This window comes from Equus asinus, chromosome 15 (assembly GCF_041296235.1).
Source record: "Equus asinus isolate D_3611 breed Donkey chromosome 15, EquAss-T2T_v2, whole genome shotgun sequence".
In the NCBI taxonomy this organism is placed as follows: domain Eukaryota; kingdom Metazoa; phylum Chordata; class Mammalia; order Perissodactyla; family Equidae; genus Equus; species Equus asinus.
Genome location: NC_091804.1, coordinates 16,955,105 through 16,980,988, shown reverse-complemented (window position 1 = coordinate 16,980,988; position 25,884 = coordinate 16,955,105). Strand labels below are relative to the sequence as shown.

General features: G+C 39.0%; 1 long non-coding RNA gene across 1 annotated transcript; it reads left to right on the top strand.

The window, feature by feature from the left end:
- Positions 1-1,533: 1,533 nt before the first annotated feature.
- Positions 1,534-12,817, top strand: LOC139040307 (uncharacterized). Its single transcript, XR_011494567.1, has 3 exons — positions 1,534-1,748; positions 4,923-5,110; positions 6,436-12,817. It is a non-coding gene; the product is annotated as an uncharacterized lncRNA (long non-coding RNA).
- The last annotated feature ends 13,067 nt before the right edge of the window (positions 12,818-25,884 follow it).

The window sequence follows — 25,884 nt, the reverse complement described above, 5'->3', positions numbered from 1 at the left end:
CGATTGTTGCAGGGCAAAAATGGAGAGAAAAGATTGCTTTTGGAGGCAACAATCAAAAACACAAGACTTCAGTCTGCGGAGAACGCTGTCTCCCAGGGAGCTGCATTTGCTTTTTCGGTAGATAGTATTGGAAAGGTTAAAAAAAAAAAATCTTGAAAGCCTCATTTTTAAATCAAAGTCATTTAAATTGCTCATTTCAGTAAGATGTTTGAGGAGCGTGTTATGAATACATGATCTTTATACATCTGCCAAGTCAGACGTGTGTTCACAAGTTCTTCTTGCATGTGTACACGATTTGTAGCCGACATGCCTTCTCACTCCGGGTCTGCCCTTTCCCCGGTTCCTCCTCTGAGCTGCTGCCTCTGTCTCTCCTCTTCGCAGGGTTCCCCAGGCTGGAATTCAGTCAAATCCATGGAAAACTTGATCCACTTTACTGATGCTTCCACAGGCAGGATTTCCTGGCATGGGGATCAAACGGGGAGCCCTGAAATTTGTTCATCATAGACTGTCTTGGAAATTAGGATCTTCTGAAGCCCATCTGGCCTGCACGTATAAATTTGACAAAATGTTCCCCTGTAAAGAAACCTTACGACTGACCTAAAAATTGCTAAGTCACATGGTTTAACCAGTAAGCCTACAGTCCTCACCAGCTCATTAGTATTGTCAATATGATAAGGCACGACAATAATGATGCTGAAACACCAAGGCCCGGAAACGAATCAGACGGCAAACCTCATGACAATCAATAGGTGAGCCAAATAGAAATGGGAGAATAGGCCCAGGAGAATATTCCAATATTTTCTCATCTCATAGGATTCAGTATGTATTTACTGCCTGAAGATAGCTTGGCTGAATAGAAGAAAATGGGGAGAATGGGACAAGGTAGGGATTGTCTGTGGTTAAAAAATGTATACATGCGTGAGATCAATGCAGCTTTCATGAGCAAAGTCGTGATCTTTAAATGCTATCAGTACTATCAGGGCACAATAACTCTTCCTTGGTGAGGCTACGGAGCCTTCTCCCTTATAGAGAAGGGCTCAGTAGTTACGTTTGAGGGCTCCCTTTTTATTGAACCATGGAGAAAGAAGAACAACTCTTGGCTGAAAGAGAGCCGAAGGCTAAGAATTCTGGAATCCTCTTATCAACAATAGCAACCCAAAGGAAAATATATTCCTGCCTTGTTGGGGAAATACATCTCTGGGAGATTGTCAGATTAGGTAACATATAAGTAAATTCCAGATCCTCTCTCTCTTTTGTGAGCACCGTTCATGCCTGAAGATCACTTTCACTGACAGGGCCAGGTTGAGTTCTGGATGTCAGGAGGAGGGTCCCTTTTGTACCTTATTTTAACCTCACCCCTTGGTGGACTCACCAGTTCACGAAGGTGCTTTTAAGAACATGGCGTGAAGGCGCAGAGAGGGTGTGCCAGACAGTCCTAAAATACAGGTGCATTCTCAGAGAATGGTGGGCGGTGTCTCAAGGCGCTCCCTTTCCAAGAACTATTAAAGTTAGCACATTGAAAACTGTAACACTGCTGTTGATCTTAAGGAAGTTAATTAAGGAAACTTTCAGGATGAGGGACAAGTCCATGTATTATATACCATTTCTAGGAAGTTCAGGGGGATAGTGGTGTTTCAGCCCCAGTGGGATAGAAATAAGAACTTCTCTACATAGCAGCTATTGTCAAAACACAACTTTATGGAGGGCTCCTGTCTAGGAGTTGGGACCCACAAAGCTCCAGTGATGAGGTAAGTTAAATGGTGGTCCTCACAACTAGAAGGACCTGCAACTAAGATATACAACTGTGTATCGGGGGGGGTTGGGAAATAAAGCAGAAAAAAAAATTAAATAAATAAATGGTGGTCCTTGTTTGGTAGGAGTAGAAATTGGTACCTTTAATCTTGTCCCCATCACTTACCTAATCCTCAAAAAACCAATTAGAATTTTCCTATATTTCTATTTTGCATTCAGCTCTCTTTCTGTCTGTCTGTCTCTCCCTTCCTCTGGGTCTCAGGACCTTCTGTGGAGATAAGAAAATGCATTAGGGAAAGAGTACCTGGGAAGCCAACCTGAGTTGATACAAAGGGAAAGGAATTTGGTCCTATGTCATCACAAACCTGAGGGTTTGTTGAACCCAACTGAAACTATGCTGAAGGTCTCCTCTGAGATGTCAACTTGGACAAGGAACAAGATCCTATTGTGATTTCCCTATTCCATGGTGATGGGACTGTTTGGAGAGAGGAGTAATTTCACTGACTTCCCTCGTGGAAAATGCACACAGCTGGGGAGAAATTGCTCTCCTCTCATCCATAACCGAGCCTCTGGGATGCTGGAGAGAAGGGCCGCTCCAGCGGGTAGTGGTGGGGTGGTGTGGGAGGGAGCTGGCAGTCAATTGGCCTTCCGCAGAGTGTAAGGACAGAGAAAAGTACTTCTGCTTTGCAGCCAGAAACAGTGATTCATTTGATTTTAATTTTGATGTTAGCATTTTTCTCATGACTCATTGATAATTTCAGATGCAATTTGAAAGGCTGAAACAGTTATTTACTTTTTAGGAACTTAAAACATTCACTGGGTGGAATACATTTTTCCCCTCTGAAACAGAAGATACACTATTGCTTTATTTAAAAAAAGAAGAAAAAGGAGGAGGGGCATTTCTCCCACCTTGCCCCTCCTCGCTCCCACTCGTGTCTCTACTGGAGCTGATCTTCTCAATGATGTTGACTGACTGTCCGACAGCCTGTTTCATATGAATGTTTCCCTTATCTTGAATTCCTTTCACCGCTAGATAGGATGTTAGCTGTAGGTATTTTTAAAAAGATGTTTCCTTATCGAGTTGAAGAAATTCCCCTCTATTCCTGTATTTCGAGAGTTTTTAATATGCATGAAAAATACATTTTATGCTTCAATTGCTGTGATGCTATGATTTTTCTTCTTTTCTCTGCTAATGTGGTAGATTACATTGATTTTCAAATATTCAGCCAGCCTTGCATCACTGGAATAATCCCTACTTGGTCATGGTATACTTTTTATACATTGCTGAATTCTATGTGTTAATTTATTACTGGGGATTTGTGCATCCATATTCATGAAGGATATTCTGCAGTTTTCTTCTTATTTTTTTGGCACTATTTTTTGTCTGTTTTTTTTATGAGGGTAATACTAGCTTTATTGAATGAGTTAAGAAGTGTTCCCTTCTCTTGAATTTTCTAGAAGAGACTGTATAAAATTGACATTAATTCTTTGAGAATTAGGTACACTTCTTCAGTGCATCCATCTGGACTAAAGATTTCTTTTCTGGAGAGGTTTTTAATTATGAATTCAATTTCAATTTTTTAAAATAATAATAGGATTATTCAAATTATCTTTTACATATGGGGTGATTTATGATAGTTTGCACTTCTCAAAGAATTGGTCCATTTTTTTGTTTTCAAATTTATGTGTAGAGTTGTTTATAATATTCCTTTCTTATCCTTTTGATGTCTGCAGGGTCTGTAGTGACATCTTCTGTTTCATCCCAGATGTTATTAATTGTGTCTTCTCTTTTTTTTCTGTGTCAATCTTGCTAGAGGTTTGTAGATTTTATTGATCTTTTCAAAGAACCAAACTTTTTGTTCATTCATTGATTTTCTCTATCTTTTTCAACTTCAGTAACTTCTGCTCTTTGTTATTTCCTTCCTTCTGCTTATTTGGGTTTGTTTTTGCTCTGCATTTTCTACGTTCCTGAGGTAAGAGCTTAGTATATTGATATGAGACTTTTCCTCTTTCTTCATGTGCTACAAATTTCCTCTCAACACTGCTTTATCTATGTCTCACAAATTTTGATATGTTTTATTTTCATTTGTTTCTCAACGAGATTTTCTCTTTGACCCGTGGATTATTTAGAAGTGTACTGTTTAGTTTCCAAATGTTTGAATATTTTCCTTTTGCCTTTCTGCTATTGATTTCTAGTTTGATTGCATTGTGGTTGGAGAATATTTCTATATGATTTCAAATCTTTTAAATTTTTTAGCATTTGTTCTAATAGCCAAGGTTTATTCTCTCCTGTCTACGTTATATGTGTGCTTGAAGAGAATGTGAATTCTGCTGTTGTGTGGAGTGTTCTGTAAATTTCTTTAGCCCTTGTTGGTTGATGGTGTTGTTGAATTCTTTTATATCCTTGCTGACTTTCTACCTAGTTATTCTGTCAACTGTTGAGAGAAGGGTGTTGAAGTATTCAACTATAATTGTGGATTTGTCATTTTTCCTTTCAGTTCTATCAGGGTTTGCTTCACATATATATCATATGCATAAAATATACTGCCTCATGTATCTTTTTCTATTGTTTTACTTTCAACCCTCCTAAATCATTATATCTGAAGTTACTCTCTTGTAGGCAGCCTACGATTGGATCATGTTTCTTAATCCACTCTGCCAAACTCTGTCTTTTAATTGCTCCAATGTCTTTTTAATGACATGTAATACATTACTGATAATTTAAGTCTGCCATTTTATTATTTATGTTTGTGCTCACTGCCTTTTATTTTTGTTTTCTTTTTCCTGCCTGTCTTACTTGAACATCTTTTAGAATCCTATTTTGATTTATCTATAGTTTCTTTTTTTAATAGTGCATCTCTTTGTAAAGCATTTTTAGTGTATATACATATATACTAAAATGGAGAGACTAAAGTGAAGAAATCTTACCTCCTTTTACGTCTTTTTACTCAACCCCAATTATAGTACAGATGTTTTAAACATTTCCTCTACATTAATTGGCAACCACATAAGACAATGGTATAATTTTTGCTTCAATCATCAAACATAATTTAGAAAAAACAAGAGAAGAAGTCTATTGTGCTTAAGCCATATATTCACTCTTTCTGTGGACTTTCTTCCTTACTGATGTTCCAAGAGTCCTTCTTAAATCATTTCCCTTCTGTTGACAGCAGTGGGGTCGGAGAAGACTGGATGCACGTGCACCTGGGGAGGTGGCAGCTGCAGGAGCAGAAGGAGGGAGAGCTCAGCTGCAGCAGCAGCCATGGCAGTGCCTCCACCATCTTAGAGCCGGGTGGCCAGGGCAGTGCTCAGCTCATCCCCAGTGAGTGGTATGCTATTGTTCAGGTCTTCTTTTAAGGTAGGTCAAGTGGCAACAAATTCTCTTAGGTTTTCTTCACCTGAGAATGTCTTGGTTTCCCCTTTGTTCTTGAAGGGTAGTTTCACTGGGTATAGGATTCCGGGGTGATGGTTTTTTTCCTTCAGCACTTACAAAACATTGTGTCCCTTCCTTCTGGTTTCTGTGGTTTCTGGTAAGAAACACGCTGCCATTTGGTTTGTTTTTTCCCCTATCAGCAATGTGTCCTTTCTCTCTGGCTGCCTTCAAGACTGTCTTTGTCTTTAGTTTTCAGAAGTTTGACTACCCTGTGTTTTAAGATGGATTTCTTGGGCTTTTTGTTTGTTTATTTGAGGTTTGCTCAGCTTCTTGAATCTGTTCATCCCCACCCCTCTGTTTGGAGCAAATTTAGGAAATATTTGGCTATTATTTCTTTGAATACTTTTTCAGCCTCATCTTCTTTCTCCTTCCCTTCTAGGACTTTGATGACAAGATCTTTTAAGTTCCACATGTCCCTGAGACTCTCTTCATTTTTTTCAGTGTGTTTTCTCTCTGTTGTTTAGATGGAATAATTTCTTTCTTTCTTTCTTTTTTGGTTGAGTTAACATTTGTTTATAACGTTATATAAACTTCATGTGTACATTATATTTCAACTTCTATATGGACCACATCATGTCTCTTTCTATTTATTCATTTATTTCAGATATGTTTATAATTGTTCATTGGAGCAGTTTTATGATGGCTGCTGTAAAATCCTTGTCACATAATTTTAACATCTGTATCATCTTGAGGCAGTGTCTGATGATTATCTTTTCTCATTTAGTTTGAGTTTCTTCCTGGTCCTTGGTATAATAAAGTGATTTTTTAAGTGAAACTTGGACAGTTTGGGTATTATAAGATTGTAGATCTTATTTAAATGCTGTGCTTGAGCAGGCCTCCTCTCACACTGATTTGGTGGTCGAAGTGAGAGGGTGCCCCCTCCTTACTGCCAGATGGGGATGGAAGACCAGGGTCTCCATTCTGCCTCCATTGACACCCAGCGGGTGAGAGGCTCTTTGTTACTGCTGGAGGGGGTGGGATTTCAGGGTCCCCTTCTGGCTTCCACTGGCACTGTGGTTTGGGTCGTTCTTGTTACCACTGAATACTGGTGAAGATCCTGACTCTCCATCAGACCTCCTCTGACAGACCCTGGGGGAGGGGGAGGGGGAGAGCCTTGTTTCAACCTGCCAGGGATGGATGCTAGGCTCTGCACGTGGCTTTTGCTGGAAGAAGTAAGGATTGGGCTGCAGTTTTTTCTGCATTGTTTGGCTGGGGTAGACTGGTTATTATCTCAAATTTTTTCTTTCTAGGCTACCCTTCTGCTTGTCCTTTGGCCAAGGAGAGCTGATTTTCCTTTGTGTTTTTTTTTTCTTTTTTGGTCTCTGACGTTGTTGTTGGGGTGCCATTTCTCTAGTATCCAGACTGGAATACAAGAAGTGAAAAAGAAACTCCGAGGAGCTCACCGTCTATGTTCTTCAGGTCCCAAGATCCCTAGCTCGCCTGCCTTTCTCTTATCACCTCTCACATCTTTTTATGTTTGTTTTATATATAATGTCCAGGGTTTTTAATTGAACTTAGCAGGAGGCATAGGGAAAAGTCTGTCTACCCCATCTTCCTAGAAATAGAAAGCCCAGCAGGTAGGTTTCATTCAATCTCTAAATGCCCTTACAAATTTGCAGATCAAAGGTGATAAATTATTTCAATTTTCCAGAGGGAAAAATTGAGACACTTAGGGGTAATTTCCCTGATCAAAGTTGCTTAGAAATGTGGCCTTGGTCTGAAGTAAAACCTTGGAATTTTAAGCAGTTATTATTTTGCTTTTCCTTTTTCTTTCTATGTTTATTAGAAAGGAAAAAACTGGGAGTAGAGGTGCTGGGCCTGGGGGAGGAAGGAATAGGTACCAAAGAGAGGACTAAAGGATTACTTTTTGGCTTGGAAGCAGCAACTGTTTAGAATTACAAAACTAGGACTTTTCAGGAGGATTTTATTGAACTTTGAAATGTTAATTTCCACAAATTGACTATATGATCTTCATAGTTCCTCGTTTATGTCCTGTCTTGTAAATGAATGACTTCATTTATTTATACTGTGTCCTGAAACATTGGTGGTAGGGTACGCGTTTAGTAATCACTGCCACTTCCTTGGTTAAAGATTTGCATAGCAATGGGAAGGATGGGGAAAATGCCTCATCACGCCACAGTGATGAAAGTTTGTAAAATTTTCATGTGAACACTTTTGGTCCTATGACTTCTCTAGATGGCTTTGTATTTCCAAATAAAAAAAATGATTTTAGACTGCTCTCTTAAAACCCATTGTCTAGAGTCCTTGAAAGGTTTCCAGAATTGCAAAGGCAATGATGAGCTCAGAGAATTAACTTCCCCAAGCAAATTTTCCTCATTCTAATATGTTTCCGAATAGATAGAGCATTCACAGACCCTCCTTCCCTATTTTGGTTTCGATCACTAACACCACTCTTCAAAACTTGCTGATTCTAAAATCAAGAGGGGATGGGAGACAGGAAAGACCTTTTAGGAACAAGGGAGCTGGCCTATCCACTTGATCCTTTTGTGGCCATTTTGGTTCATCCAGTTCTTCGGGGTTCGGCCCTGGCATATATTCCAGGGAGAGAGGGTGGGCAAAACTGTGTATGTTCTTAAAAAGGACATGGGGGCACAGCAGAGGGCGGTTGGCAGGGTAGAATGAGGTAAGGGTATAGTCATTCCTATGGAAAATTCTCTTTGCTTCCAGGAAGAGTCAAGGGTTATGACAGTCTGGTTTTACCTAGGGATTTGGGGTTCCACCTCAGCTACCTGCTGTTCAGGAATCTCCTGGAGTGCCTCTGTCTTCGATCCTGTCCCTTGGTGTTCCCTCAGAGCTTGATGGGAAAAATGTCTCTTTGAAGGCAGCAACCTCTAGGCTTTTGTAGACATTTTAGTTGCAAAAATTTTTCTTCTAAGTTTCCCATGGTGTGTTGCAGCCCCTCAGTTGTACACCTGGCTCCGTTGGTGCTTTCAAAGTTGTCTCAGGTAGTGCAGACGCTCTTTTGTTACTTTCACTGCCAGGAAATCAGTAAGTCTTGCTCCCTACAATTCCTCAGTTTAAGGCATAGAACATTTTCTGCTTAGGGAAAGGAAGAATTGATGATGCTCTCTGTGTCCTGCTTTCTGTTTTCTTTTCCCCAGGTATCCTCCTCTTATGAAGAATGACAGCCACACATAAACTGCCTGGCCAAAGAGGAAACTTCTGTCCTGTGAGCTTGGCAGGAGGCAGGCTTGGAGTTTATTGGCAGCTGAGAAATTTCAGTTACAAGTTTGCGGTCATTTCCTTGGGGCCAATTGTCACCTCCAGAAATCAGGCCAGAAGGGATAAATGCATTTCCCCCTGATAAGGGAAAGGAGAGGAGGAAATGAGGATTGAGGATTAATCCTTTCACAGGAGCAGACGGGGCCTCTGTCAGTCATCTGAGACCTGCTACCCAGCAGGCAAATGAGAGAGGAGTCCTTGGAGAGTTAACGTTGGCATTGATTGCTGTGAGGATGGTTGTCGTTCTCTCTAACTCCAGAAAAGTTGCTTCATTAGGGTATCAGAGTTGGCAAGTGCCAGGAGGCACAAGTCTGAGTGCTTTTTTGTTTTGTTTTATGTTTTATTATCTTCCATTTGAAGTCTTTCATTTGGTGATAACGGTTTCTCTCAAGATCCATCATTCTGGGTGAAGGTATGAAATTCAGGAAGGCGTCTATCCGGGTGTGTCCATTCCCTCTCCAGAACACAGAACCACTCTGACTGCTGTGAACAGTAAGACACACTTAGAAAGATGTAAAAATCTTTCAGAAAAACTTCTTAGAAACAATTCCAAGTTCTTTCACATCTAAAAAAATCACATGCACTTATGTTTTCTAATGAATCAGAGGATTTTGTGTTAACAAAAGAGTGTCTCATTGCAGCATTCACTTCTGTATCTCAGTTTGAATTTAGATGCTTTGTGTCCTTTTAATTTTTTTCACGTGCCACTTAACCTTGTCCCATGTGAGAAGGTGAGCTAAAAAGTTTGCAAAGAATAATGAAGTTTACTTTGAGGTTCAAACATTCAGTAATATTGTATACAGTACTTCTAATTGCAAAATTTTGTGCACCTAGAAAGAAGATCCCCATGTCTAAATATTGATGTCTCAGCAGGGGGATTGAGCTGATCTCTTAACCAATGTTCCCAAGAGAAGGAGACTTCTGTAACTTCCCAGCTTCAAAGTGCAAGTGTTGATTCACTGATTCACTTTTAGCTATCAGAATCTACTGAGTGTTTCAAATAATACTGGAAAGGCTCAAAGGTTGACCGTTGTTCCCGGAGAAGGATAATGGATTAGAAAGATGTTACCTGACTATCCATCAATTTCCCAATTTTTTGGAAGATAATTCTTCAAAAATTCGCAAAAATTTGTAGGATAGCTGTTATGTACCGGGTGGTATTACAGGTGCTTGGAATTCAATGGTGAATAAAAACTAAGTCACCGTTTTCAGGAAGCTTATAGCCCTTCCACATCTAGTCCATATAGCCACTGTTCCTTTGTACTCGAAGTGCAGACTGTCCGTGTTACCTGGGATGCTAGTAATGCAGAATCTCAGACTCCACTCCAAATCTCCTGATTCAGAATCTGCATTTTAACAAGATTCCCAGAGGGTTCATGTGGACGTGAAAGTCTGAAAAGTTTGCCAAGGGTCAGTGTAAGAACCCTGGCTATCGCCAACAAGTGTATGGCATTCCTCTGACCACAGAAATTGGCTCAGAAATGGGTGTGTTTTCAAGCAGACGCTGGTAAAGGAAGTTCTTTTTTTCCAGAGAGTCAGAAGGAGTAGTCGCTCTATCCCTCCGTCTGCTATGTGCTCTAGGAATGATTCTTGAAGTGCTGCAGCCTCACAGTGAAGATGAGGATGAGCAGAGGTGAGAGTATCATGGGAACAAGGAGTAGAAATCTGATTGAACCATGCCTGCTCCCCGCCCTACCCCTGGGCTTTGTCAGTTACAGGAGCCAGTATATCTTCTAACATCCCAACTGATTCACTTGGAGAGGCTATTTCCTAGAGCCTTGGTAGAAAGGCCCATATGTCAGAAAACAACATACACCAGAGTGGGTAAACTTGGCCAGCAACACGTCAGCCTGGAGAGCACCCTTAGTGCCGCCTGCCAAGGGGGATAAATAAGACACAGTTTTGGGAAATCTCTGGGCTTGGGACCAATTTGGGAGGCAAGGTGGAGGAGTGAAACTGCATGTTTTGCTGATAGAGAAGAGAGAGCAGTGAGTCATAGAGATATACAGATGCTTGGGGTTGTTGTGAAAGAGGGAAAGGAGAAGCCCTTGGATTCCTGAAATGGGATCTGTGAGGTGGCCTCAGGCGGAATCAGTCTTCTGTGCTCCCTGTCTGCTGCTTGCCACACTCACTTGCTCTCACCTTGTTTCTTCCACCACCCAAAGCAAATCAGTGGCCCTCTGCGGCCTTCTGTTTAGTACCCTCCTTTCTTATCTTTCCAACTTCCCCTCCCACATCATCCTATTGCACTTTCCCAATTCCACATCAGAGGGCCGTGAGGCTATAAGGGGCACTGATATTTGTTTTAAGGAGGGCTTTCTTAGCATGGCTTATCCTAGCATCAATCTAGTAAAGGGGAGAGAGATCTGGTGTGGATTCCCACCTTCATACACACGGCCGCCTCCATTGCCAACCCATAGGTCATCCCTGGAGATATGAAATGATTATAATACTACCATGTATAGAGCATTTATGTGCCACACTCTGTGCTGTGAACTTGAAATGCCACATCTGTTTTAATCCTCTTAGCTGTCAAAGTAATAAATGATTGTATACTCATTTTTCAGATGAGGAACTTGAGGGCTAGAATGGTTAGGGATTCTTACCCACAGTTACTAAGTGGGGAGCAGAGACTGGAAACCTTGTCTTTAGATGGACAGATATTTAGGCCCTGGTTATCTAGTTATTATCTCTATTCGCAAGCGGGCCATTGTTTGTACATTTTGATTATATGAGCACGTCAAAGGGCTATGGGTGCTTGGCTCTAGTGACACATTCACGTTCTCTGAGTGTGTGTTGAGCCAAGTGCATGCTCACCAGCTGCTGTGACCAGGAAAGTGACTCCGCATGTCTTAGTGCAGCAGACTTGCCTTACTGTCACTATTGCCACGGTCCTTATAGAACTTTCAGTCACATTTTGCTGTTTTCATCAGAAGTTCAGATATGAGACCTAGAAAGACCCTTAAGTGGAATTTAATTCCAGCTGTTTTTTCTGCTAGCCAAGGAATGCGAGGATCCGCTAGATGAAGCAACACACTAGGATTTGCAGCTCGTAGACAGCAGCATCAGAACCAGAACCCAGTCATCTTAATTCCTAGATGAAAACACTTTTTTTGACTGTTCCTTGTTGCTGCTATTCAGATTTTCCAAACTCCAAGTTAATTGCTGATTTATCTTTTATTTTGTAATAAAGTGATATTTGCTAGATTTATTCCCCTCAATAATCTCTTTTCTGGGATTCCAAAGACACACAATTTTATTCTAGAGGGCAGGGCTTCCAAATAGAAATGAGGAACACAGCAAATCCTCTCCAGAAAAGGAAATGACAAAACTGGACAAAATTGTGAAAACACTCATTTAGAATCCTTGAAATAAATCCACCAAAGATATAAAAGCAAATTTAGAAGCATTATTATTTTTTTTTTTTAAATCTACTGAACCTTGGGTTAGAACTGTGAAAATCTATGGCATTTTAGCCTAGGGATGCTTCCATTCACCCCATCCCCAAGACCCATTGGGGGCAGTGCAGAATTCTGTTAAGGCATGGCAAGTTAAAAAACCAGCAGCTTCACTGCTGGAGGGGATGACTTGGGAACAGAGTACAAAAAAAAAAAAAAAAAAAAAAAAAAATCACATCTCTGAGTGTTATTGAAAATAGTATGATCTCAGTGGCAAACAAACAAGGAAGACTGACATTGCAACTAGCCTGAAGCTGTGATCCCGATTGGAGAAACAAAATTAACAAGGAGAGCCAGGGAATGAGATAGCCATAGTTGACCTTGATAAGCTGCAAGATATCTCTGGTTATCTGGAAGGCTGTGCATGGTAAGGCTGTACACATACTGAGGAGAGCCTGGAGAGGTCCCTGGCTATATATTTATCCTGGCTGATTGAGAGGCTTTGCACACACAGCAAGGAAGTCAGGGCAGTCTTTTAAACCACCTGAACTTTAAATGCATTTCCTAGTCTACACATAGCTCTAACCTCAAGTGGTAGAATGGCTCAAGGTATTTCAGAACAACCTCTGACCAATTATTGGCTTACTGCTAAGCTATGCTAGCACAAGAGCAACCCCTAGGAAGCCAGACTCAACAAATAAAAACAAGAATAAAGAAAAATCTAAGCAAAGATATTAGTGGTCACACACCATGGGGGAGGCAAACTCCACAGAATTAGTTCAAGCAAATTACTAAACAAATAAAGAAACAAAAAAGCAGCAACAATAATAACCCCCAAGAAGATAAAATAGAAATTCTGAGTTGCATGAGTATATTATCTAAAACGTCCTGTTTTTAACAAAGTGTTTAGTTTTCAACAACAAAAAATTGCAATATATACAAAGAAGTAAGAAACTGTGACCCACGCTCAGGAAAAAAAAGTGAATGCCTGTTATTTCTGAGCTGTCCAGTTGTTGGACTCAGTAGACAAAGACTTCAAAGCAGCTATTGTAAATGCATTCAAACAACTAAAGGTAACTTTCAAGGAATTAACAAACAGTATGATAACAATGATTAATCTTAATACATATTCTACAAAATAACTACGTGGAAATTATGCAGTTGAAAAGTAAAATAACTGAAATAAAGAATTATGATAGGGTGTCTACAGCAGACTTGAGGTTGCAGAGGAAAGAATCAGCAAATTTGAAGATAAATCAATAGAAATTATTGAAGCTGGAAAACAGAAAGAAAAAAAATAAGGAAAAATGAGGAGAGCCTCAGACACCCATGGGATACAAGCAACCATACCAACACATGCTTATTGGAGTCTCAGAAGAAGAGGAGAGAGATAAAAGGTCAGAAAAAATATTTGAAGAGACAATGGCCAAACACTTTGCAAATTGAATTAAAAATTAATCATCAGAGGCTGGCGCAGTGGCATAGTGATTGAGTTCATGTGCTCCACTTTGGCGGTGTGGGGTTTTCAGGTTTGTATCTTGGGTGCGGACCTATACACCACTTATCAAACCATCCTGTGGCAGTGTCCCACATACAAATAGAGGAGGATTGGCACAGATGTTAGCTCAGTGACAATCTTCTTCAAGCAAAAAGAGGAAGATTGGCAACAGATGTTAGCTCAGGACCAATCTTCCCCACCAAAAAAAAGAAAGAAAGAAAGAAAGAAAATTACAGATCCAACAAATTCAATGACTTCCAAGTAAGATAAATACAAAGAGAGCCACACCTAGACCCTAGACACATCACAGTCAAACTGTCGAAAACCAATGACAAAGAAATTCTTGAAAAGAACAAGAGGAAAATGACTCATCACATACAGAGGAACAACGATATGATTAACAGCTGACTTCTCATTTAAAACAAAGGAGACCAGAAGGCAGTGGGAAGACATATTCAAAATGCTGAAAGAATCTGACTGTCAACCAAGAATTCTAATCTATTAAAATTATCCTTCAAAATTGACATTCCAAAAATTAAAGACATTCCCAGATAAACAAAGAATGAATTTGTTGCTAGCAGACTTGCCTTGCAACAAATACTGAAGGAATTCCTTCAGGCTGAAAGGAAATTATACTAGACAGTAACTAGAATCCACATGAATAAATAGAGAACATTGCAAAAGGTAAATATACAGGAAAATATATGACTGTATAAATATTTTTTTCTCTTTTACCCCCTTAACTGGTTGAAAATACATAAAATTGCATAAAACAATACCTATAAAACTGCATTACTGAGCTTATAACATATGAAGGTGTAATATATACGAAAGAAAGTAATAGCAAAAAGGAGGGAAGAAGAAATGGAGCTAAATTGGAATAAGTTTGTATATTTTACAAGAATTGTTAGTATTAATCTTAACTAGGTTGTAATAAGTTAAGCCCTGCAGTGCAAGTCCTAAACCAACCACTTAAAAAAACTCCAAAATATTTGAGAAAAAACTAACAAAGGAAATAAAATGGTGCATACGAAAACATCTGTTAACCACTGAAGAAAGTAGTAACGGAGGGTCAGAGGCACAAAGGAGACATGAAACAGAGAAAACAAAGAGCAAAATGGCAGCTGTAAATCAAAACATAGAGATAAATACATTAAATGTGAATGGATTAAAAACTCTAATCAAAGGCATAAATTGCCACACTGGATAAAACTTCAAGCTCCACCTATATGCTCTCTATAAGAGATACACTTTTGATCCAAACAAGTTAAAATTAAAAAAAGCATGACAATTATATGCATGCAAATAATAACCTTAAGAGAGTTGGAATAGCTCTACCAATATCAGAAAAAATTGACTTTAAGACAACATATGTTGCTAGAGACAAAGTGGGGCATTTTGTAATGTAAAAGGGCCAATTAATCAGGAAGAATAACACTTATCAATGTATAAACACTTAATAATGGGTCCACAAAATACATGAAGCAAAAATTGGAAGAATTGAAAGGAAAAATGGACCACTCAACAGCAATAGTTGGAAACTTCCATATTATACTCTCAATAATTTGCAAAATGGTGTTCTATATGACAGAAAGTCCACAGACATAAAGAAGACTTGAATAATACTATCAGCCAACTTCAACTAACAATCGTTAGAATACTGCACCCAACAACAGCACACATGGAACATTTTCCAGAGTAGACTGTATCTTAAGCCATAAAAAAAGACTGAGTAAATTTAAAACAATTGAAATCATACAAATTATGTTTTCTGGACACAATACAAATTAGAAATAAACAACAAAAACAAATTTAGGAAATCCCCTATGTGGAAATCAATACATTTTCAAAGAGTCCACAGGTCAAGAAGAATCACATGGATATCAGAAAATATTTTAAATGAATGAAATTCATGAATATTTAAATGAATGAAAACCAAAACACAACATATCAAAATTTGTGGGATGCAGCCACAGCTGTGCTTAGAAGGAAATTTAAAACTTTAAACACCTATATTAAAGTGAAGAAAGATCTCAAATCAATAACCTAGGCTTCTACCTTAAAAAACTAGGAAAAGAACAGCAAACTAAATGCAAAGCAAGCAGAATAATTGATAAAGAATGAAGTAGAAATCAATGACATAGAAAACAGAAAAGCAATAGGGAATTTAAACCAAAAGTTGAAAAATCAATAAAATTGACAATTATTTAGCTAGACTGATAGAGAAGAGAGAAGACACTATTTACCAAAATCAGGAATGAAAGAGAGGACATTAGCACTAACCTTGAAGAAATTAAAAGGTTTATAAGGAAATATTACAAAGAATTTTAGATCAACAAATTGGATAACTTAGATGAACATATCCTAGAAAGACAGAAATTACCAGAACTGACTCAAGAAGTAATAGAAAATCAAATTTGACCTCTAGCAAGTAGAGAAATGGAATTAGTAATTAAAAGTCTTCCTACATAGAAAAGCTCACACTCAGATGGCTTCACTGGTGAATTCTATCAAATATTTAAAGAACAATATTACCAATCCCTTACCAACTCTTCTAGAAAATCGAAGAGGGAATACTTTTCAACTCATTCTATGAGGCCACTCTTACTGATACTAAAGCCAGACAAAGGCATCACAAGAGAAGAAATCTATAGACCAATATCCCTTGAGAATATATATGAAAATTTCCAAAATATTAGCAAACCAAATCCCTCAACATATATAAAGGATTATATTCTGTGATCAAGTTACATTTTTCCCAGGAAAGTAAGATTACTTTAATACTTGAAAATAAATGTAACACACCATCTAAATGTAAAAAGCTATAAACCTTCCAGGTGAAAACACAGGAGAACATCTTCTTGACCTTGGGATAGGCAAAGATGTCTTAGCTATGACACCAAAATCAAGATCCAAAAAATAATTTCATAAAGTGGACTTCCTCTAAATTAAAACTTTTGCGCTTCAAAAGACACACTAAGAAAATGGAAAGACAAGCCACAAGCTGGATAAAAATATTTGCATATCAGAGATAAAGGATTTGTATCCATAACATATAAAGAACTCGTACAATTCAATACTAACAACAACAAACAAAGTAGGTATTTAGGTTAAGTAGGTATCTTACCAAGAAGATATACGAATAGGAAATAAGCACATGAAAAGATGTTCACCATCATTAGTCACTTATGAAATTCAAATTAAAACCACAATGAGATACTACTGGAAAGGCTATAATAATAATAAAAAAGACTATAGCAAATAGTGACAATTATGTAGATAAACTGCGACCCACATACATTGCTGATAAGAATGTAAACTGGTGCAGTGACTTTGGAAAACAATTCGACAGTTTCTTAAAAATTTAACATAGGGGCCCGCCCAGTGACGCAGCTGTTAAGTTCACATGTTCTATTTCAGCAGCCCAGGTTTTGCCGATTTGGATCCCGGGTACCGACCTACGTACTGCTTGTCAAGCCATGCTGTGGCAGGTGTCCCACATATAAAGTAGAGGAAGATGGGCATGGATGTTAGCTCAGGGCCAGTCTTCCTCAGCAAAAGAAGAGGAGAATTGGTGGCAGATGTTAGCTTGGGGCTAATCTTCTTCAAAAAAACAAAAAAGAAAAAAAAGAAAAAAAAGGAAAAAGTTTAACATGTTTATCATACAACCCAGTAATTCCACTCCTATGTGTCTACTGAAGATAAATGAAAACATATGTTCTCTCAAAGACTTTTATGTGAATGTTTATAATAGCTTTATGTATAATAGCCCCAAAGTGGAAACCACCCAAGTGCCCATCAACTATTGAATGGACAAACAAAATGTGGTATATTCATACAATGGAACCCTATTCAGCAATAATAATACTGATACATGTGACAACATGGATGAATTTAAAAAAATATTATGCTAATGGTCGGCCCCATGGCCTAGTGGTTAAGTTTGGTGCTCTCTGCTTTGGTGGGCCAGGTTCAGTTCCTGGGTGCAGACCTACACCACTCATCAGTGGCCATGTTGTGGTGGCAACCCACATGTAAAAAAAAATAATGGAACACTGGCAAAGATGTTACCTCGGGGTGAATCTTCCTCAGCAATATGTAAATAATAAATAAATAAATTATGCTAAATGAAAGAATCCAGAGCCAAAATACAGCATATGTTATATGATTTTCTTTATATGAAATACTCAGCAAAGGGGAATCTATAGGGATGGAAAGCACGTCAGTGGCTGTCTGGAGTAGACAGCGACCACAAATGGGCCCGAGGGATCTTTTTGGGGTGATGGAAGTGTTCTAACACTGGCTTGTGATGGTTGTATAGCTCTACAAATTTACTCAAATTCATTGAATTATTTAAAATGGGCAGTTTGTGGTATGTGAGCTATACATCAATAAAACTGTTAAAAATGTAAAGAAATATTCTCAGTAAAACCAATCAACCAACAAGCAAGCAAGCCAAATACATATTATACACAAAATTTTTTAAAATTCCAGCCTTGCCTTGAACCTATTGGTTAATTTTGAAATAGCGTCTGAGAAACAAGGCTAATCTTGCTGAGTAAAAATGAACACAAGTGCACTACCCTTCGAAAATGTTAGGTGCGTCGCATACTGTGTATTCCTGAACAGTTGTAAGCTTCTCTAGGGACTCATTTCTTCTATTTACTTACTGTCACCTTCCTATGGCCCCCCAGAAATCCACAAACAGAGCTCAGTCATTGTTGACTGATGCCCCTGAAAGAGACTGTTGTCCCCTCCCAGTGGGAGCAGAACTTCGTGTGATCCTTTCTCAACCCAAATTCTTGTGGGAGGGGAGGGAGGGCACAGAGCCATGTAGCTGATCAGGATGGAGCTTCATATATGGGCCAGCAGAGACGATTCTGGTCTGTAACTACAATTGTCACACATTCTTACTCCAAAAGGGGCTTTCAGAGGTCACCTGGCTGAGCTCACCACTTCCCAGCTGGTGACCACCTGTCCTGATGACTTTAACACTCTGGATTCAGAATAGTAAAAATATGTGCTCTTACTTCTCTGGCTGTAGGCAAACTTTAAAGGTTTTAAAGGCCCTGGATTCTTTGGATAAGAATTTCTCACTATAAATATAAAGGATTCTTATCATTACCAAAATATTCTGAAAACAATGCTGTTCCTGGCACTTGACCCAATTTCATATCTTTACACAAAATAACTAAGCTCTGAACCCTTACTATCTTATGTTTTCAAGGTTCCAGAAAGCAAGAAAGTGGTAAATAAAGGGGATATTACAAATGGTATTTCTCTGCAGCCTCACAGTTAGGCTTCTGAGAACACCATAAGCAAGAATGCTCAGTGCAAAAAGCCTATAAAATCTGCATTGTCCCCACTTTTCTCCTCCCTGTTTCCTCAAGGTCCTCAGGCTTAGAGACCCAAGGGAACTGGCAGGTGCAGATTTCCATGGAAACTAACCCTAAAAGAATGAAAACCCGAAGAGAATTGTGTGAAGTGCCCTGGCTCCTGTGTAATTTCCTTGCTAACAGTTTTCGAGGTCAACCTGCCTTGTTTCATGAAATTAGAGGCCCTGCTGTCAGGATTTCCCCAGGCAAGGAGGGTTCGCTCAGCTCTATTGGTTGGAAGTCCACAGATTAGGGCTGGTTCTCTGCTTCTAGAAGAACAGCCCTCACCACCTGGCCTAACTTTCAAACACCTTTTAATCTGGCTTCATTCTAGTTAACCAGAGCCATACTTTTTTTTTTTCAGATTTAGGATGTGTGCCTATTTACTTTAAAATATTTGTTAAAAAATAAACAGATATATTTTTAAAGAACCACATGAGAAGAGTAATATGTATGCCTATCTGTGTATATACATATGGTTAAAAAAATTCTAACAGTATAGAGAGTCAAAAAGGAAAATCTCTCCCCAAAAGCAAAATGGGTACAGGTCATAGGAGTGTGATTCCTCCAGTCCTGGCTAGAGGAACACCCTTATTAGTATCTGCCAGGTGGAGAAATGAGCCTCAATTTTGGAAAGTTTCTGGCCTTAAATCAATTTGGGGACTCCACCTTGCTTTGTAATTTAGTAAAAATACAGTTTAAAGGGCTTGCTTCATCAGTTCACAGATCTAACTCATGTAGTAGATGAGTGGTTCTCAAACTTGAGAGCATATCAGAATCACCTGGATGGTTTGACACTGCACCCTCCCCCCCCCCCCCCCCCCATGACTGGATGCCAGCCCCAGAGTTCCTGATTTAGTAGGTCTGGGCTGGGGGCCGAGAATTTGCATTCCTAACTAGCTCTCAGGTGCCGCTGACGGTGCCAGTTGGCGCACCATCCTTTGGATAGTGCTGTGGTAGAGAGCTCCAGGCAAATGCAGAGATGCACTTCAGCAGCATGGTACACCGTTGTATGAACTTATCATACTGTTTCCAACCAGCCCCACGTCCTTGGTCATTGTGAAGTTCTTTCCATTTTCTCATCATAATCCTCACAACAGCCGTATGCTGCAGTAATACGAACAACCACTATTTTTAGGTACTCACTATGAGCCAAACACTGTGAATTAGTTTATCCTTACAGCAACCCTGTCCTGAAGGTATTACTATCATCCCCATTTTACAGATGAGAAAACTGAGTCTCAGAGACATTAATGTGATTAAGTTCATACAACTAATAAGTGATGGAGACTGGAAATGTAAAGGCGGATTTGTCAGATTCCAGAGAACCATGTTGTTTTCAGAGTCCCTGCCTACAAGGAATTTACAGGCTAGTGGGAGAATTAAAGATGAGCTGCAAAGGACTAAGATTAATAGAAAGTGATAGGTGCCATAAGAAAGGCAGAGGAGAGAAGTTGGTTTAATCAAAGAAGTGGTCAGGACGTGTACCCTATGTAGTCCCACTGGGTCCCACGCTTAGAAGTGCTTGTGCTTGGTTTAATGCTCTGCTGTCACCATCTTGAAATTCTCAACAAATTTTTTAAGAAGGACCCCATATTTTCATTTTGCACTGGGTCCCACAATGATATAGCTACTCCTAGAAGGGTTAATTTATTCTTCAAAAGCTTCTGCAATGCCTTGATAACCACTAAACTGATGCGTCTACACAGTTCGCTCTTCACTGTTCGCTCACTGATGTACCTTCCAGGGGGAACATTTTACAAATGATTTGTGGAAATTTTTACCCTACACTGCTTTGGTTTTAATCTCCAAGTGGACACACTCCTGGGATACTTTTTCTAGTTGAATGTGTTCAAAGAGGCAATGATTTGTCAAGAATAAACACCATTAGGAAGATAAATCTGAAGGGAGATTAATGCTTTACACAGCTTGCCAAAATCAGCCAGAGACGTTTTTTAAGGGGAGAGGGAGAAATTATTTATTATTTCCCATCTCCTGCCCCACATTGGTTTGTTAGTATATTGTTAACTATAGTTTGCAGCCTCAGAAATTTATTTATTTATTTATTTTCTTTTTAAAGATTGGCACGTGAGCTAACAACTGTTGCCAATATTCTTTGTTTTTTCTGCTTTTTCTCCACAAATCTCCCCCAGTATATAGTTGTATATTTTAGTTGTGGATCCTTCTAGTTGTGGTATGCGGGACGCCGCCTCAACGTGGTTTGATGAGTGGTGCTATGTCCGCGCCCAGGATCCGAACCGGGGAAACCCTGGGCTGTGCAGCAGAGAGCGCAAACTTAACCACTGAGCCATGGGGCCGGCCCCTGAAATTTATTCTTCATATGTAAAGCAAAGTAGAGATTCTGAAATTTTGCTTCATTAGCTAATTTTCATATGTTTTCCGAGGAGAAAGAATTGTTTCCACTTTTATACTCTGAAGGTGGGAAAATTCCATTGTGAACACAGTGCACATCAGCTGTGCCCCAGGGGAGTGCTGCTTTGTGTATTTCATATTTCACGCCATAACGATGTTATCCGATTTTATAATTAACATTAAACTTTTATGGGAAAAAGTATCTTGTTATACCAGTTGTTAACCTTTCGATGTATTTAAAGCTCATTTCATAAGGAGCCATATGCTTCTTCATCACCATCCTAAATGGGCTCTGTTGCTAAGTGTTATGGGATCTGGTAATGAAAGATACATACACAATGCATTTGCCCAACACCAGGGGCAGAATTAAGGGAGCAGTGGGAGCCTTAACTCTTGAATTTCCTGACTTCTGTGGGTTTCATTTGCAATTTCAACATTCCATTGATATTTCCTTTCCCACACACATTCTTTTTTATTCTTTCTTTCTTCTTCAACATCTCCATCTCCTCTCCAGCTCATATAAAAGCTATTTAAACATTCAAACTCATCTTTCCTTCTGTACTTGAGTTATATGATTGATTTATAATGCATTAGTGCCATCTCTCATGGGGCTTAATTGTTGCTTAAATGTTTCCGAACTATTGCTTAGTGACACAAATCAATATAAGACAAGACATGTAATAAGGAAATACTGGTGAACCTAACAGTATTTATACAATACAATTTTCCAAAAATGTAAGTGGATAAGAGCTTACTTCGGAATAGGTGCTCAAGTTTGTATTTAAAGTAAAAATAGAGAATGGTAAAAATGGCCATTGAAAATCTCTTACATCATTCTTCAAGAATACATGTTCATGTGTGTTTAATATAACAATAATCCTTATTAAAGCTAAAATTAAAGAACAACTAAGCCAGACCAAAAGAAGATATTAAAGAAGAGTCTTTATGCAGACAACTGGACAGCCAAACCATCTGTGTTCTAAAACATCCCTAGTGGCGAAAGGGGAATGGATGGAGAAGGTGAAAGTGTCCTTCGCGCCCATCAGTTTACTTCTTTCTGTTTTAATATTAGGCATCTCCAATATTAATTTATGTTAATTGATTTCTTGCTCATGAGGATTAAGAGAAATGGGAGAGCCTCCTCTTACACACAGTGAGGTTTTAAAGTCAAGACCTGAGTTAAATTAGTGGTGTGAATTTATACTTCTTGCATTAACTTGCATTTTTGTAACATTCATACTCAGAGAGGAAAGACATTCTGACTGCGTTCTCATCCAACTTCTGGAAGAAGTGGTGATTCAGTTAGGTGGTGGTGTAGCCTAAAGTGGTGCTTCTCAATCTTCAGCGAGACTGGATGCCCTGGGGAATCATGTAAATATAGTAGGTCTGAATGGGGACCTGAGATTCTGCATTTCCAGGTTCCCAAGTCATGCTGCTACTGTCGGTCTGCAGACTACATAGCAGTAGCCAGAGTGTAATGGAGTAAGGATTGAGAACTGAGAAAAGAGTAGTCCTGATGTCTACTTGCACCTCTGCCTTTTTGTGCTAATAGCTGAAAATGCATTTATTCCAGTTTCTTCCCCCAAAAACAAAGTGTTAGGGGGAAAACAAAGTCTAAGTCAATAAGTCTCTTCAACAAATAGATGTTTAAGCTCGTTGGAAGAGATGTACAAAATACTTTTAATGTGAAAACATTTATGTTACTCTTTATAATACATGCACGTATATTTTCAGTTTAACATTAAAAACACGCAATACTGAAACTGTTTATATCAAGGTTTGAGGTCGGAGCTGCAGACTTCGAAGATGAAACTAAGACAGGTGAGAGCATCACTAGTGAGGAAGTCAGCTCCTGGTTGGCTCTTTTATGACTGATAGCTTTAGAACTTTAAAAGAGCTCCCCCAACCTGAAATTTTAGAACCTTGTTTAATAAATCCTGCTCAGTATTTAATTATCTTTTCAATGAAAAACCAGTTCCTGTGTCTAATTTAAACTTTGCAGTTTAAAAGATTTTTGTCCCTGGACTCAGCTGAGTTAGAAAATACAAATCCACTATCCATTTAAAGAAATCCCAGTGGGGTATGATTTATTTCCCCTAAGCCATGTGATTTTCTTTCAATATATCAAGGCATTTGGGAGTTAAAAGATGAATTTTTTTAATGATGCAAACTCTGCATCAAAATATTATGGCCTATAATCCTAAGCATTGCTATTTTTCTGTTACAGGGCATTCCATTGGAACTCATCTAATAATTAGAGCATCCCCCTTTTTATTCTGTAAAACAGTGACTAATACTTTGCAATAACAATGTCCTTCGACTGGACTCTCTAAAAGCAGATCATCAAACTTTGATAATTCAAAGGTTCACATTTTTAAAATATTTACACTCATTAAAGAAAATTCTTGACTGAATTTTCCACCTACTGAGATAACATGGGAAATAATAATATAAACGGTAGGGGAAGTTTAAAATTTTGATGAATGAATATGATAAAAATAATTATTTCATGGGTAAAATAAACTCAGAAGCCCAGGATATCTCTCTAGAAGGAGCTGCTTTTAGATATTTGGCTTCTCCAGGCTTCTTTTACCAGAAGGATTGGAGACAGGGTCCCTGGTGAGGATGAGGTGAGAGCTAAGGGTGTTGGGAGCTGTGAGAGTTCAGGGTGAGGCCGCTGACCAGGGTGCTGAGAGGAAATTGTTAAAAGTGCAGCTGCCTGCCCATTCCAGGGAGCAATGGAGGTGGACAAAGCTTTGCACTGACACTGTGGCTCTTCCCAATGGGGTGTCCAGTGTGGAGTCCAGTGGATGACTTAACAGGAGCAGTTGCTTTTGTGGGTGAAACAGCAGTAATTTCAAGGAGAACTGAAATTTATTGTAATCAGTGCAAGACTTTCCTGTCGGGAACACTAGTTGATATTTTATATTTGTCCAATTAAATTAAAAAGATGTTTAAATATACATTTTAGCTCATGACTTTTCACAATCATGCATTAATTTTCGTGGGACTGGGTGAAAGCTCAGTGAAATATTTCCTTGGGTCCAATTCCTTTGCTAGATAATAATGAAAGAATCTCCATTGCTAACCGTGATACTTTCAGGATGTATCATTTAGGAACTGCAGTTTTCAAATACCTTTATTTTAATGCTTCAGAGACCCAAATCATAGAGAATGAAATGAGATAAGAATTTTTTTTCTTTCACAAATCATGAAGTTTGGAAACAGGCAGTGCAGGGACGAAGTGGAAATTCCATAGCCCTACCAAGGGCTTAGCTTGTCCTTTCTTTGTTCTGCCATCTTTTTAGAATTGAAAGACGTCTGCTACCATACCAGCTACGGCATTCACTCTCTGGGCAGGAAGAAGGAGGAAGGGGAAAAGGACTCCCACCAATTCAACAAGCCCCCTTTGGATAACTCTCCCAGCTGTCTCACACAAGGATGACTTCCTCTTCCTCTCAGTATCCACACTGATCTAGGGAAGCTGGGAAATGTAGTTTGTAGCTGCCTCCACCAACATAGGGATTTCATTAGTAAGAAGGAAGGATATTATGAATATGGAGTAGGGAACTGGTAGACTTGCCACAAATGTTTGGCATTTTAGTGAAATATGATGCTGTTTCATGATGATATGACATGTTTACTCTTAGAAAAGGCCATTCAAGATGTTGTCCGTGGCCTGGATGAATTCTCCCTCATGTAACCAGAGTGGCTGGACATATTCCTTACAGAGATTAAAAAAAGAAAAAAGGAAGAAAATAAAAGAAAGTAAGAAAGCAAGCAGCTTCTACAATGTGGCAGAGTGAAAGGTGAACACTTAGGTGTCTCAGTTCCAGTATGGTAGATGGAATTGTTCACTCCTTCAGTGCCCCCTTGTGCCCAATATACTGTAATAGGATAATAAAGTTAAACACTGTAGAAAGAGGCTTGTTGAAAAGCTTCCTCCATTATAGTTACAGTGTAGCAATGGGTAGTTTCAGCTACTAGAAGAGCAAAAAGAGAAAAAACATATATCTTTAGATATTAAAGCTAGAAGTCACAATGTTGAAGCTTATCTTTGTTATTCTAAGTGTTTTTCTCATCAAGATAATAAGTTTTACTTATATTTAGATTAGGAGTTTTTTTTTTTTTTTTAAGATTTTATTTTTTCCTTTTTCTCCCCAAAGCCCCCCCGGTACATAGTTGTGTATTCTTCGTTGTGGGTCCTTCTAGTTGTGGCATGTGGGACGCTGCCTCAGCGTGGTCTGATGAGCAGTGCCATGTCCGCGCCCAGGATTCGAACCAACGAAACACTGGGCCGCCTGCAGCGGAGCGGGCGAACTTAACCACTCGGCCACGGGGCCAGCCCCAGATTAGGAGATTTTTTTATGCATGGTCTAGTTTTTTTTTTTTCTTTGTATCTGTTAACTCCTCTTCAATCTATCAAGCTACAAACTTGGGTTACAGTTTCCAAACAGATTTGATCATTTGGAAGTTGAGAGGGTTTTGTGAAAATAAAATACTCATTTGTTTTGTGTCGACCTCAAACGAATCTTTATTAAAGAGTGGATGGATCAGAGTCCTTCTGATAGATTTACCAGGAATTGAATAAATACTTTTTGAACTGAAACAAACCATGAAAAACTATGAGCATCATTTTATTGCTGTTTGTTTATCTTATACTTTATCTCATAAGTAAGAATATCCCCCTTCTTTTGAGACAAATGGACACGAGTTAGACAATTACATCGAGATGGTAATGTTTCTTCCTCGATGTGCTGCTCCCGGGCATTTACACTTGGCCGCAGACAAAAACAACAACAGACCTCTCAC